Raw genomic sequence first — 12,724 nt, 5'->3', positions numbered from 1 at the left:
ACTTGCAAAGCTGGTGCAATGGATCTCACAAAAGGAGATCGACGTAGACTCCATACCATTCGCCAAACTAAATGCTGCGGAGCTTGTGTGCATGTTTGAGAAACATTTTCCTACTACAATACTAACCATTCAGGTGCATCTTCTTATTCACATAGTTGATGAGGTGGAAATAGCTGGCACAGTTCATTCCAGATGGATGTTCTTCTTAGAGCGTTTCATGAAAACGCTTAAGGGATATGTGCGTCAAAAGGCACGTCCGGAGGGTAGCATGGCAGAAGGTTGGTTGGTATCAGAGTCCCTAGTGTACATTGGAGAGTGGCTAGACGGATTTGATAAATCCCGGGACACGCTATGGCGAACCATAGATGATGAGCGCATATCTGGGATTGTCATGTGCAATCTCGGTGTTGAGAAGAAGATGACGGAAGATCTAGAGGCTAAAATCAACCGATTTTGCATGCTTCACAATCCAGTGATGCAAAAGTGGATTTCACAATATGAGGATGCAAAGCAAGAGCGACAAAGGGCACGAATCGAGTGGAGACGGGGAAGACGACCACCGATGCACTATCCAGCGGTTCTGGAGAGCCTACCAACCTTCATGAGCTTAAGATGGTTGCACAACCAATTGAAAAGCGCACAACAATGCGGTGACGAAGTGACTGAAGAAGAGTGGGAGTACTCTCGGGGTTGCGCGACCAAGGTAAGTTTGCAATGTACGACTAGCAAGTGACTTTATTTATAAACGTTTGAACAGCCACTCATAATCTATGTTCGTTGTAGTATAAGTCATACACAGCAGCATGGTGTAAAGGTCGACATTTTAGGGTGGAACGAATCGACAAAAAGCGTTTTACTCAAGATTGTGGAATCATGGAAAAATTTGAACAGTCTAGTCGACGACGTTCCTCTGATGCAGATCCCGTGGTGGCGGAACTCACTTACTTCGGCACGCTGCAAGAGATTTTGAGGATCGATTACAGAGGATTTTTTGTCGACTTGTTCGACGTGCAATGGTTCAAGATAATCATGGAGGGTCGAAACGCTACTGTGCGTAGAGGAGAGTCTGGTTTTCTTGAGGTGGATTCTACTAAGAAATGGACTGACCTAAGAGACACTTTCGTACTACCCGAGCATTGTGAACAAGTAAGTATATAAATAGTTAACATCCCCCTTTTACAAGTTATGTGGCTCTCATGTAAGTTATGTGGCTCTGGCAGGTAGTATTTCATCCTACAAAGTCTACATCAAACTGGTGGTACGTCATAGAGGTAGCCCCTCGTAGTGCAAGGACGTATGAAGGCTACCATGTGCCAATCACAACGACATCAATGGAGGAGATCAGAGAAGATGCTCAATCAGAAGCCGCTGCGGTGGTGCCAGACGAGCATCAAGATGCTACTACTCTATATGGGATGCATGCAGAGGAGCTACAAAATGAAACAGAGGATATGTGTTTAAACGGAGAGCTCTATATAGATATAGGAAGTTATGCTGAGTTATGCGAGGATGAGAGAGAGATCTCTTAAAGCCACAAATATTGTATTTGAACAATTTTGCTCCGTGCTGTAAAAGCTCTAGCTCTCTAAGTAGCTTCCATGGTGTGTAACGCTCTTTTCTACTCGCGCTCACATCTTTTGATTGAAAATTCTGAGTTTTCGACTTGCCTCTTCTATCACTCGATTCATTGCGTCATTGTATTTATATGCGTCATTACGTCATTGTATTTAATGGTCTTTGCGTCATTGTCTACTCTATTCATTCAATATTAAGTTTAAATATTCGTGTGTTTAATGCAGGTATGGATGATGAGGAGTTTCTTTCTTCTTTGTCACCGCAGCAGAGACAGTGGTACGTGGAGCGTCATCGCTCTGGCGCATCATCGCGCGTTCCTACACCATCCGCATCTCCCTCTCTTTCGGAGCATTCGGCGCGCTCCGAAGCTTCGGCGTCGACGAGACGAGCGTCACACTCGTCTAGACACCGGCGCTCTAGTGGTGGCGGTGGCGGTTGTTGTGGGGATTCTGCCACCGATGCCTCCACACCGCCTCGTGTTCGACGAGGCTCTTTACCCTCCCCTTCTTTGCCCGCCCCCACACCAGCCACAGCATCGCCGTCTACGCCAGGTTTTGCACGGCTGACTGTTCCTAGAAGCTACACACCTCTACCTACTCCGCCAGGAGCCACCCCACTCGACACTCCTCGCTTCGGCGCCCAGACGCCGATGGAGACACCTGACGTCCGTACCCCCATCGACACGCCGCTAGAGACCCCTGCCGGGACACCCAGGTTCACGCGTCACCGGCCAGAGGGCTTGCCTTACTCCGTCGACATCAGCGGCGGCATCATCATGGATGATGACGACAAGAAGGTGATCTCGCGCATGCGTGGTCTTTGCTCTCAGCTGTTTAGACACTATATACTAAACAAATGGAGTGAAGTACCAAGTGATTTAAAAAACAGAGTCATCAGCATACTTCATGATGAGTTTCCCGTTCCAACACGGGATCAGCGCTTCAATGAAGACCTGATGAAGATTCGAATGCGCGAATACTGCAAACACAAGCGTTCCGAAGTGCAAAAAGCAATCAAGAATGGGTGGAATAGGCCAGATTGGCTGGCCAAAGAAGATTGGAAGAATGCGAAGAAAGCAGCGCGCGAGAATCCCGACAAGTGGAAGCAACAAAAGGATGCAGCCAGAGCGCGAGTAGAGGCAGGGAGCTCGCATCACTTGGGGAGCGGTGGATGGGCATCATTTGAGGCCGATTTTGTAAGTCTTTTCACATTGCTCTTTATGCATGTTCGATAGTTTAGGGTTTATGAGTTTTTTAGTTCTAACATAATGAAATCTTTGTATGTTTTGACAGTGGTCGATGACAGGACGTGATCCCACACCGTACGAGCGCGAGTACGCAGGCAGGAAGGGCTTAAACGCCCTGATGGACATTCTCAGTTCTCGCGGCGGCATGGTTAGTATTAGGGTTTACTCTTTTTTATTTTTTGTATTGTTTTATAAATGTCGTTATATGTTTATATTTACTGAAAACTGTCTTATTGTTTTTTTTTGCAGAATCCGACAGATACGCCGCTTGGACGCGATGAGACGTCTGATTAAACGACGTCAGTTTAGCCGTAGCTAGATAGCATTAGTTTAGGGTTTCTCATAGCTTATGTATTATGAGACGGATTTTATACGTCTTTTTGAACCATGTATATTATTACATTTGTCACCGCAATTCCTTTTGCCAATCAATTCTTTATGCCTATGATGTTGTACAATTGTCATTATTACATTTGCCAATCAATTCAGTTTGTCTATGATGTGTACAATTGTCAATTTTGCAAACAATGCATCTTGTGGGTGACTATTTTGGGTCTATTATTTACTTTTGCACTTTTTTTAAAAAGTGAATCAAGTACAATATGGTTGATGGGTGGTAGGACATTCAATGCCCTGCCACCAAAAAAATATTCTCTCAGGCGTCGCTATAAGCGTCGCTATTTATGGCTCTGTAGCGTCGCTATATGCGTCGCTATACTCTCCCTGAGAGCGTCGCTATGTGCGTCGCTATAGGCGTCGCTATGAGCGTCGCTATATAGCGACTCCTATAGCGACGTCTATAGCGACGCCTATAGCGACGCTCTCGTAGCGACGCTTTTAGCGACGCTCATAGCGACGCCGGGGGTTATAAAAACCCAGTGTATTTTCGTCGCTAAGAGCGTCACAAGAGCACACAACCTCTTGTAGTGCTACTCAAACACTTGTAAAGAAAGCAATGGAATTGGACCATTTTAGAGACGACTATATATAGATGTAATCAATCATCATATATGTTTAATAAATACACATGCAATTCTTTTTTTAAAGTTCGTCAATGCACTTTAGACTTGTTTACTTCAGTGTTAAATGCTTGATTTTAATCTGCGTATGTCTTGTTATGTTCTTTAGCAATGCCCACCAAGCAAGACTAGTTCTATATCTCTATCTCTCTCAAGGGCCGTAGATTGGGTGTCTCATATCCCTCCGGAGCAACAAGTTGAGTTCAAGCTAGACTCATAGCTAGATATATCGGATTGTTACCACGCGATAAAACTTCTCTTTATCTTCTACTCTCTCTCTCTCTCTCTCTCTCTCACACACACACACACACACGCACACACTCTCTCTCTCCTTGGTTGATCCAAGTAAGGACCACGAACTGGTAGCAAGTCACATTGAGCGTCTCATACATAATACTTGGCCAGATTGATCAGATGCTCATAGTTTTGAACCTACCTTTCAAAATCCACACACTTTCTTCAGAGAATCTCTCTCTCTCTCTCTCTCTCTCTCTCTCTCTCTCTCTCTCGCATACACGTGATGACTAAGCCAATCTGTCGCTGGGTGGTGTACGGGAATGAAAGCGCTTTAGAGCAGAGGAGAGGAATGAAAAGAGAGAGTGCAAAAGGAGCTCATGGAGTCTCGTGGATATCCAACGCGAGCGCGTGCATGGCAACTCCCTCTGCCTTTCACCCCCTCTATATAACAAATTCTCTCACAGAAATATAGCAATGCGCAACTTCCAAAGCTAGCTGCCCACCCAGATCGAGTGAATCTCTCTCTCTCCTCTCTCTCTCTCACACACACACACACATATCAAATGGCACTTCTCTTTGCTCAAGTGACTGCCTTCTGCAGCTCTTGTCACCCTGCTGCAGCGTGCTTGCACCGCGAAGGAGATGGGGATGACGATGACTCTCCAGACGTGGCGCCAGCTGCCTCCAGGCCAGCTACTTTCCATTACCTCACACATCGCCCCAAGGTATTAATCAGCTTTTTGTTTTTTTTTTTTTTTCAGTTTTCATAGACAGTATAGTATAACAGCATACTCTATTTGTTCCTTCTTGCGACCTTATAGTTGTGCTGTTTTACAGATGGTTTGATCTTATTCGCGCCCGCCGTCCCGATAAGCAGCAATGACCTGCTGTAGCGCTTCTTGTTAAACCTCATGCATTAGCAAATGCTTCCCCACATTTCCATATTTATAGCACATTTGTAAAAACTAATGCATCAGCTTTGTAGCCTTCTCACAAAAACATAACACTAAAGTGTCTTTTTTTTTTCCAAGTTTTGAGAAAATGTCATGTCGATCTCAAAAATAGTCTTTAATTTTTTAGGAAGTTTAATACAATAATCTTAGAGTTTTTGAAAATCTTCTCCTTGTACTTTGGAGCTGATCGTGATCGATAATTGGTCCCATTATAAGGAGTGCTAGCGCAAAATTGGATGTAATGAACATTTCAGGGGGAACAACAAGTTTAGAAAAAAAGTATAAGTAGTAATGACCTGCTCTTTGAGGTGATTAGTTCCACAAAATCCCAATGCACCAGCTTCATAACCTTCTCACTACGTCTTTCGAACTAAAACAGATTACTAAAATGTCTTCTTTTTTCAAGTTTTGAAAATATGTCATGTCTATCTCAAATTACTCTTTGAATTTTCAGGACTTTTTATACAATATACATAGAATTTTTACAAATATTCTCTTTATACTTTGGAGTGGATATTGAAAGATAATTGGTCCCATTATAAATAGTGCTAGCCTAAAATTGGATGTAATTAATATAAAGAGGGAACAAGAAGTTTAGAAAAAACTATAAGTAGTAATGACCTGCTCTCTAAGCTAACAAGTTCCTCTTTGGGCTTGTTCTTAATCCTCATGTATTACCAAATGCTGCCCCATATTTCCATAGTTATATCATATTTGTAGTGAGGCACAAAGCTAACCTAACCACTCAAAAGCTTTTCTTGAAAACTCACTACAACATGTCGCACGAAAATCGACACGGATACCGACGATTCAAAGCTTGTTTTAAAAGTAAAGAGCCATACAATAAGTGTCAGAATAACCATGGCATCGTATCATCAGTATAGACACTGGTATAGTCAGCATCGGAATATGCGATGAAACATGTTGATATTAACGCTGAAATAATTGTCGGAAATTAACTTTTGTATACCAACGCCTATCCAAGGTGCATTATAACACTTTTTCCGATACCTGTACTGGCGACAAAACCTGGAAATTTTTTCTTGGACTTAGAGGGCTGGGAATTGATGGTGCATATACTGCAGCACCACGAAACAACCCTCTTTGCTCAACGAAAGAGTGCAAAAGAAACCGCACTCCACCTACAGAGCGACTAAGTATAAATTAGTAAAATTGTAAAGCAAAAGAAAACCACAAAATCGAAAGCTTAAACATGATAAGTTTCCAAAAGCATAATCATAACTTTGACTGCCAAACCATAGGCACAAGGACATGAAGAAATGTGCAAGAGAAACCCACAGGTTCTGATTTTGCAAAATTCATTTGTACAGCTACCGGTATGCACGTTGGTATAGGCATTGATTTGCAAGTCCATGTGCATTGGTATAGGCGTTGAAATTTTTATTTTTCTTATATATAGATTTGATCTCCCTCCAAATTAACCTACATATATACCATCACCTGCCATTGACATTGAAATTTAAGCGATCTTTTGTAGTGCCTATGAAACCACAAAATCCCAATGCACTAGCTTCGTAACCTTCTCACTACTTTCGAACCAAAACAGAACACTAAAGTATCTTTTTTTACACGTTTTGAAAAAATGTCATGTCTATCTCGAAACTAGCCTTTAATTTCTTAGGACTTTTTATACAATAATTATAGAGTTTTAAAAATCTTTTCCTTATACTTTGAAGACGATCGTGATAGGTAATTGGTCCCATTATAAACAATGCTAGCGCAAAATTGGATGTAATGAATGGTAATTGGTCCCATTATAGAGTGCTAGCGCAAAATTGAACAAGAAGTTTAGAGAAAAGTATAAGTAGTAATGATGCTCTCTCTGAGCTAATTTGTTCCTCTTGGGGCTTGTTGCTAATCCTCATGCACTAACAAATGATGCCCCATATTTATATCATATTTGCAGTGAAACCTATGAAAGCACAAAATCCCAATGCACCAGCTCCGTAACCTTCTCACTACTTTCGAACTAAAACAGAACACGAGAGTGTTTTTTTTTCCAAAATTTGACAAAATGTAATGTCTATCTCAAAAATAGTCTTTAATTTTTTAGGACTTTTTGTACAATAATAATCATAGAGTTTTTTAAAATCTTCTCCTTATACATGATAGATAATTGGTCCCATCATAAAGAGTGCTAGCACAAAATCGGATGTAATGAAAATAAAGCGGGAACAACAAGTTTAGAAGAAAATACCAGGACGTATAAGAAATTATAGGTAGCCTATATATACTAGCCTCATATTTTGCTCAATAAAAACCTATTTTCATGGTGTATTAAATTATATTAAGTTATGTGGGCCTAATGCAGAAGTTTCATGCATGAAATTGTATAGAATATTTATTTGTATAATATGAAGAGCCTTTATTTTTAAGTTATAAATTAATAGAAAATTATAACTTTTTCAATAAGGTATAAGTTTCATTTTTCACTTGAGAGACATAAACTAACAAAATGAACATAGAATTCAAACTTTTATTAATTTTAATAAACCATGTATAGATAATTCCTAAAATAGAACACAAAAAGAGCACCTACAGAAATATGATTTTTTCAAAAAGTTATAATCCTTTTAGGAATATTTTGAAAAAAATAGCTTAATTTTTTTGGTGAAAATATCAATCTCAAAGTTACGACCAATCTCTCAATATGTTGCTAATTTTAACATAATGAGAAAAGAATCCTCAATTTTCCTTGGCTCATAAACTAACCCCATGAGCAACACTTCAAGAATTAATTTCTAGCTTCACAAATTAAATCCCAAAATTTGGAAGGAAAATAGGACACTTGAGTTTCTGAGGACGCTCGAGTGTTCGATTATAGAGCTAGTGTTAACCTATCCACTTCAATACAAAGAACTGGCAAACAATATACCTAGGCCATTTGGCAATTGGATTCGATGGCACCATAGAGTGAAAACATAATTTCAAATTGCTTACAAATTATTCATTGCTAACAGTCCAACTTCTTGTTTGTCTAGAGTGTGAGCATGTAGTGTAGCAACCCATGTACAGGGACACATATTGGGTCTACGACGGGCAAATTAATTTATTAGGCTCGCAGATTCGCTGTCGACATTTTCGCGAGAAGGAAAAATGCACGTTGCTGGGTTTCCCACGCGCCGCCCTGGCTCTCCACAGGCCGTTCGCTGTCCACCTAAGCATAGGACGAACGTCCTCTAGCGTTTGCAAAACGCTGCCAGCCGTGCGTTCACTGGGCTGGTCTGCATCGACTGCAATGGTGTGACAGCACAGACAACCGCACCCAGATGATAGACAACATGAAGCATTCAGAAGACACAACTCAAGCCTGACGGAGCATCTGCACACAAGCCTGGAGCATAGCATGGGCCTCCCTGTCTATCTCGCAAGACCATTGGCCTGACAAAATCACCCCCTCACAATCCAGTCATCCCCACGCCATTGACGATCAAAGAGTGTGTGTCTGTGTGCGCGTGTGTCTGAGAGAGAGAGAGAGAGAGAGAGAGAGAGAGAGAGAGAGAGAGAGAGAGAGAGAGAGAGAGAGAGAGAGAGAGAGGGGCCGCTCTCGCTCCTGACGCCGGAAGCAGCAGAAGCTGCTGCTGTGCATAAGGAGGGTAGGGAGCCAAAGGGCAGGCTGCGCTCCACGTCTCACCGCGAGAGAGAAGAATGCCTGCTATCAGCATTAAAAAAAAAGGAAAAATTACCAAAATACCCCTCTAATTTGTGGAAATTTCCAAAATACCCTTGTATCTATTTTAGCTGGATTGTTCACAATTTGCTAATCTTTATTCTTTTTTGACAATGTATGTCCGTTTTTTAGTGCTTAACATGTAATTTGTCACAAATTACCTCCAAAAAAAAAACAATTATGTCTAAAAATAATGAAGCAATTCATCTCCAAAGCCTACATAACCAGCTCAAATTCTAGTTTTAGTATCTTTATTCATAGATAATCAGTCTTCTTATGAAAAGCTAATTTTTTTTAATCTTTGGATAAATTTACTCCCACAACTGGGGGTATTTTGGGAATTTTGAAAATTTGAAGGGCATTTTGGGAATTTATGACAAAATATATTAGGAATTTTTCAAATTTGAAGGGTATTTTGGGAGTTTCCACAAATTAGAGGGGTATTTTGATAATTTCCCCAAAAAAAAATCAAAATTTGTCTTTCATCTTCCATATCTCTCTCTCTCCCCCTCTCTCTTCCACGTGCAAGCACTATGCAGACCACTCTCCGGTTTTTCTCTTAAGCCAAAGAGCATCTTCGTAGATTTTGCCTAATGTGACCTGCTTGCAAAGATTAGGGACACATACTCATCAGACACAAAAGTCGGAACTCCTTTCTTTTGCAAGCTCAATACATGGGCAATTCAAAACTTGTCCAAACAATTGAAGACTCTTTTGGCGCAACTAGGTGCTCCCAATTTGGATTCATTAGTTTTGAGCGAATCTCACAAAGATGCCATTTGGAAAACTAAAGCAAAACGATGAGAGTAGGAAAGGAAAGGAAGGCTACAACTAGGTGCTCCCAATTTTGGATTCATTAGTTTTGAGCTAATCTCACAAAGATGCCATTTGGAAAACTAAAGCAAAACGATGAGAGTAGGAAAGGAAAGGAAGGCTGCAACTTTTTTTACTTTTAAAAATATATATACGTGAGGGGGACAAGGAGATTTCTTTAAGGTTCTCATTAAGACCTTAATGACACGTGGAAGGGAGTGTGAAAAGGTTAGAGAGAGAGAGAGAGACATGTCGAGGCGAACGTGTGCAGAAGAGAGACACAAATTGCCAATGGGATTCGTCGTGTGCAGAGGCAGAAACATTAGCAGAGTCTTCTGCTTACGAGGGGACATTGGGAAGGTGGCACACGACAACAGGCGACCGAATTGTGGCAGATGTTCAACTTGGGTGCTGTCAAGATGTGCAGATATGCACATGGTCACAACGAGGCAGATCTCTCTGTCTATCTCTCTCTCTCTCTCGTGCATCTGTAGGCGGTATTCCTGTCTCATTGGCCTTGCCACATTGCGCAAGAGGGAGAAACTTCCCTCGATGGGAGTATTGTCGATGACAAGACCACCAGGGGGGGCAGAGGCGATGCTCCGGCTATGCTCGAAGGCGGAACCCAGCAGAAGCAGAAGCACTGTGCGTGGGAACGATGTCGCATACTCGACTTTTTTGATTTGGGCGAGGAATCTGAAGAGATTCTTATTAATGCGGCCATAGACCCACTAGGTCATGGTGAGTCCTTGGGGTGTCCAGGATTAAGAAGCCCTCTTATAATACGTGCATTCGTCACGTACTTCAAAAATCCCTTTGTAAAAATATTCACATGATAAATGGAGTCCTCATTTCAATGAATCAATGTTTATTTTCTTTTTAATTTGATGAAGTGCCCCTCTTGTTAAATTGTCTCTACCAAATTGCTCAAGTTCTCAAAAAAAATCCTCCTATTGAGCTCAATGGTGTATGGTATATGACCATGATTATTCAGTGTGCCCCCCCCCCCCCCCCCCCGGGTTCCCCCGGAGGTTGTGTCCTAGCCTACCAATTAAATGGTTCGATAGCATAGATTGTATCAAACCAATCACAAATGATGTGGTCATTCTTGAGGGGTTGGACCCAAAACATTTTTTTCTTTGAGTTCTCTCACTAAATTTACCGCTTCTCATGGGGGAAGTTGGACTAGATTAATGCTCAATAACAATAAATATGACCTTGCCCATGACCTTCCGCGCTATATCTATTTGCGATTGTAAAGGGAAAATTTGGTCAAATTTAAGAGTTTTTTGTGTTATTATTCTCTCTATTGATAATCTCTCGCACTAACGTGACTGAATTGAATGTATCTTACAACACTAACTAGTAACATGAAGGAATTTGTGTCTTACATTTTAATCTTAAAGCTACTTATTGTGTAGAGTTTAATCTTAAAGCTACTTGTTGTGTAGAGATGTTCATACTACCTAGTTTATATTTTTTTTTGGGTGTACTGCCTAGTTTTTTTTTTTTTGGGTGCTTATAGCGTGTATATTTGCACTTGCTTGTTCTTGAAGAAATGCTTGATTGGGTTTTCCAACTATCGCCTTCCAACTATCGCCTTCCAACTATCGCCTTGTGAAGCACTCGTTTTTAGGTTTGAATTGCTGGCCAGCATGCTAAAGACCCTTTTTCTTTAGCTTGTCATTGTCAATAGATATAGATCTAGGGAGGACCTCGGGGCTAAATTTAACTAGGGGTTCCATCTTTCAAAAATACCTGTACTATGTGTGTTCAAGAGTCATTTATGAAACCCATCTACACACACATTTCACCAAGAATAAAAAGGCCCCTTTTATTTCTTAAATGTGTAGCTATTTTTAAAACTTTTATTTTCTAACCGCACTCATACATGTAATTCTATAAAACCCCTTCTCGATCAGGGATTTCATTAACGTGATTACAAATACATTGTTGGGCAAGCGTTAAGACTTCTACCTCAACATCAAAACATATCCCGAAACCACTCTTAGTAAACCGCAACTAAAATGCCTATGCTCCCTTGAGAATTTACAACCATATGCCCACCCAAAAGACCATAGCACATAAGAGCAAAACCCTGTCAAAGATGGATTTACAACACACATTGACAAATGCATATAAAGAGAAGGGATTCCCCTTTCACAAGTAAAAATCACAAACCCACAGTTTCAACATCAACTCCAAATTCATGGATACATGCCCTCTCAATTTGTTTGCATACAATCTGCTACTAGGCTACCATAACCATAACCCTACTGTTAGCAGCGGCTAATGGCTATAGCAATTATGTACCAAGCTGTGGATGTGCAATAGTGCACAATATTTACTTTTCATTGTGTAGGGCTTGGGCTCATTTTGGAGTTCCAAAGATGTATGAGTCTAAGCTAGAGAGCTCACTTTATCCCATATTTGAAGGGTTTTAGGTCCAATGTTATAAAAGAGTCCTATGCTTAATGAGAGGTCATTCTTGAGTGGTCCTTTTGAGAACTCTCTCCCTAGAGGAGGTCTTGATGGCCTAGCCTTTGAGCTTAATGTCCATGCTTAGAAGGCTAGTGCTAATCACATGTAATTAGTGTAATCTTCTCTTAATTAATCTAATCTTCATTATGTTGTCAATCATGTTTCTCTACTTTCTTTCATTGTTTTGAAGTGTCGATCTTCTCTAATCGAACTCTTACTTATGCTAAGCTACTCCGATTAGTGGAGTCCTTATCTAACTCTCTCAATTAAGCGGAGTGGGTGTACTCGTGATTGAGGGATTAGAGTTGTCCTCTAATGGTGTGCTTGTGTGTGTGTAGGTTTAAGAAGCCTTGAGCTTAATTTGATTATGTGTGACTTGATTTGGACACCATGATTGGCATGGTTAGGGTGGCCGACTTGAATGCGATCTTGTGTGCTTAATCGTCAATGCATGTAATTAGAGTTGTGCTTGAGAGACTCCATGATTAGTGTGTTTCACTTCGTTGCTTGATGTGTCTAGATGATTGCTTGTATTGATGCTTGATGTGCGATTAGCATTAGTTGATTTGGGATGATTTCTAATTGCATTGGAGGATGCACGCTCTTGAATCCTCTCAATCTTTGCATTCGATGACGCTCTTGCACATTCTTTGTGTGATGCCTCCAAGCCCTAGCTGGGTCATGCTCTCTCTCTCCAGATTGATAGATT

The 12,724-nt window shown here is 41.0% G+C and overlaps 1 long non-coding RNA gene across 1 annotated transcript; it reads left to right on the top strand.

Moving 5' to 3' along the window:
• The first annotated feature begins 4,545 nt into the window (after positions 1-4,545).
• On the top strand, positions 4,546-5,107 carry LOC147439196 (uncharacterized). The gene is made up of 2 exons (XR_015184462.1): positions 4,546-4,802; positions 4,915-5,107. It is a non-coding gene; the product is annotated as an uncharacterized LOC147439196 (long non-coding RNA).
• The last annotated feature ends 7,617 nt before the right edge of the window (positions 5,108-12,724 follow it).

The sequence above is a fragment of the Adiantum capillus-veneris genome, chromosome 16 (assembly GCF_014529385.1).
Source record: "Adiantum capillus-veneris isolate H3 chromosome 16, ASM1452938v2, whole genome shotgun sequence".
Classification (NCBI taxonomy): domain Eukaryota; kingdom Viridiplantae; phylum Streptophyta; class Polypodiopsida; order Polypodiales; family Pteridaceae; genus Adiantum; species Adiantum capillus-veneris.
The sequence above is the reverse complement of the archived record's forward strand: the minus strand, read 5'-3'. Positions and strand labels throughout refer to the sequence as shown.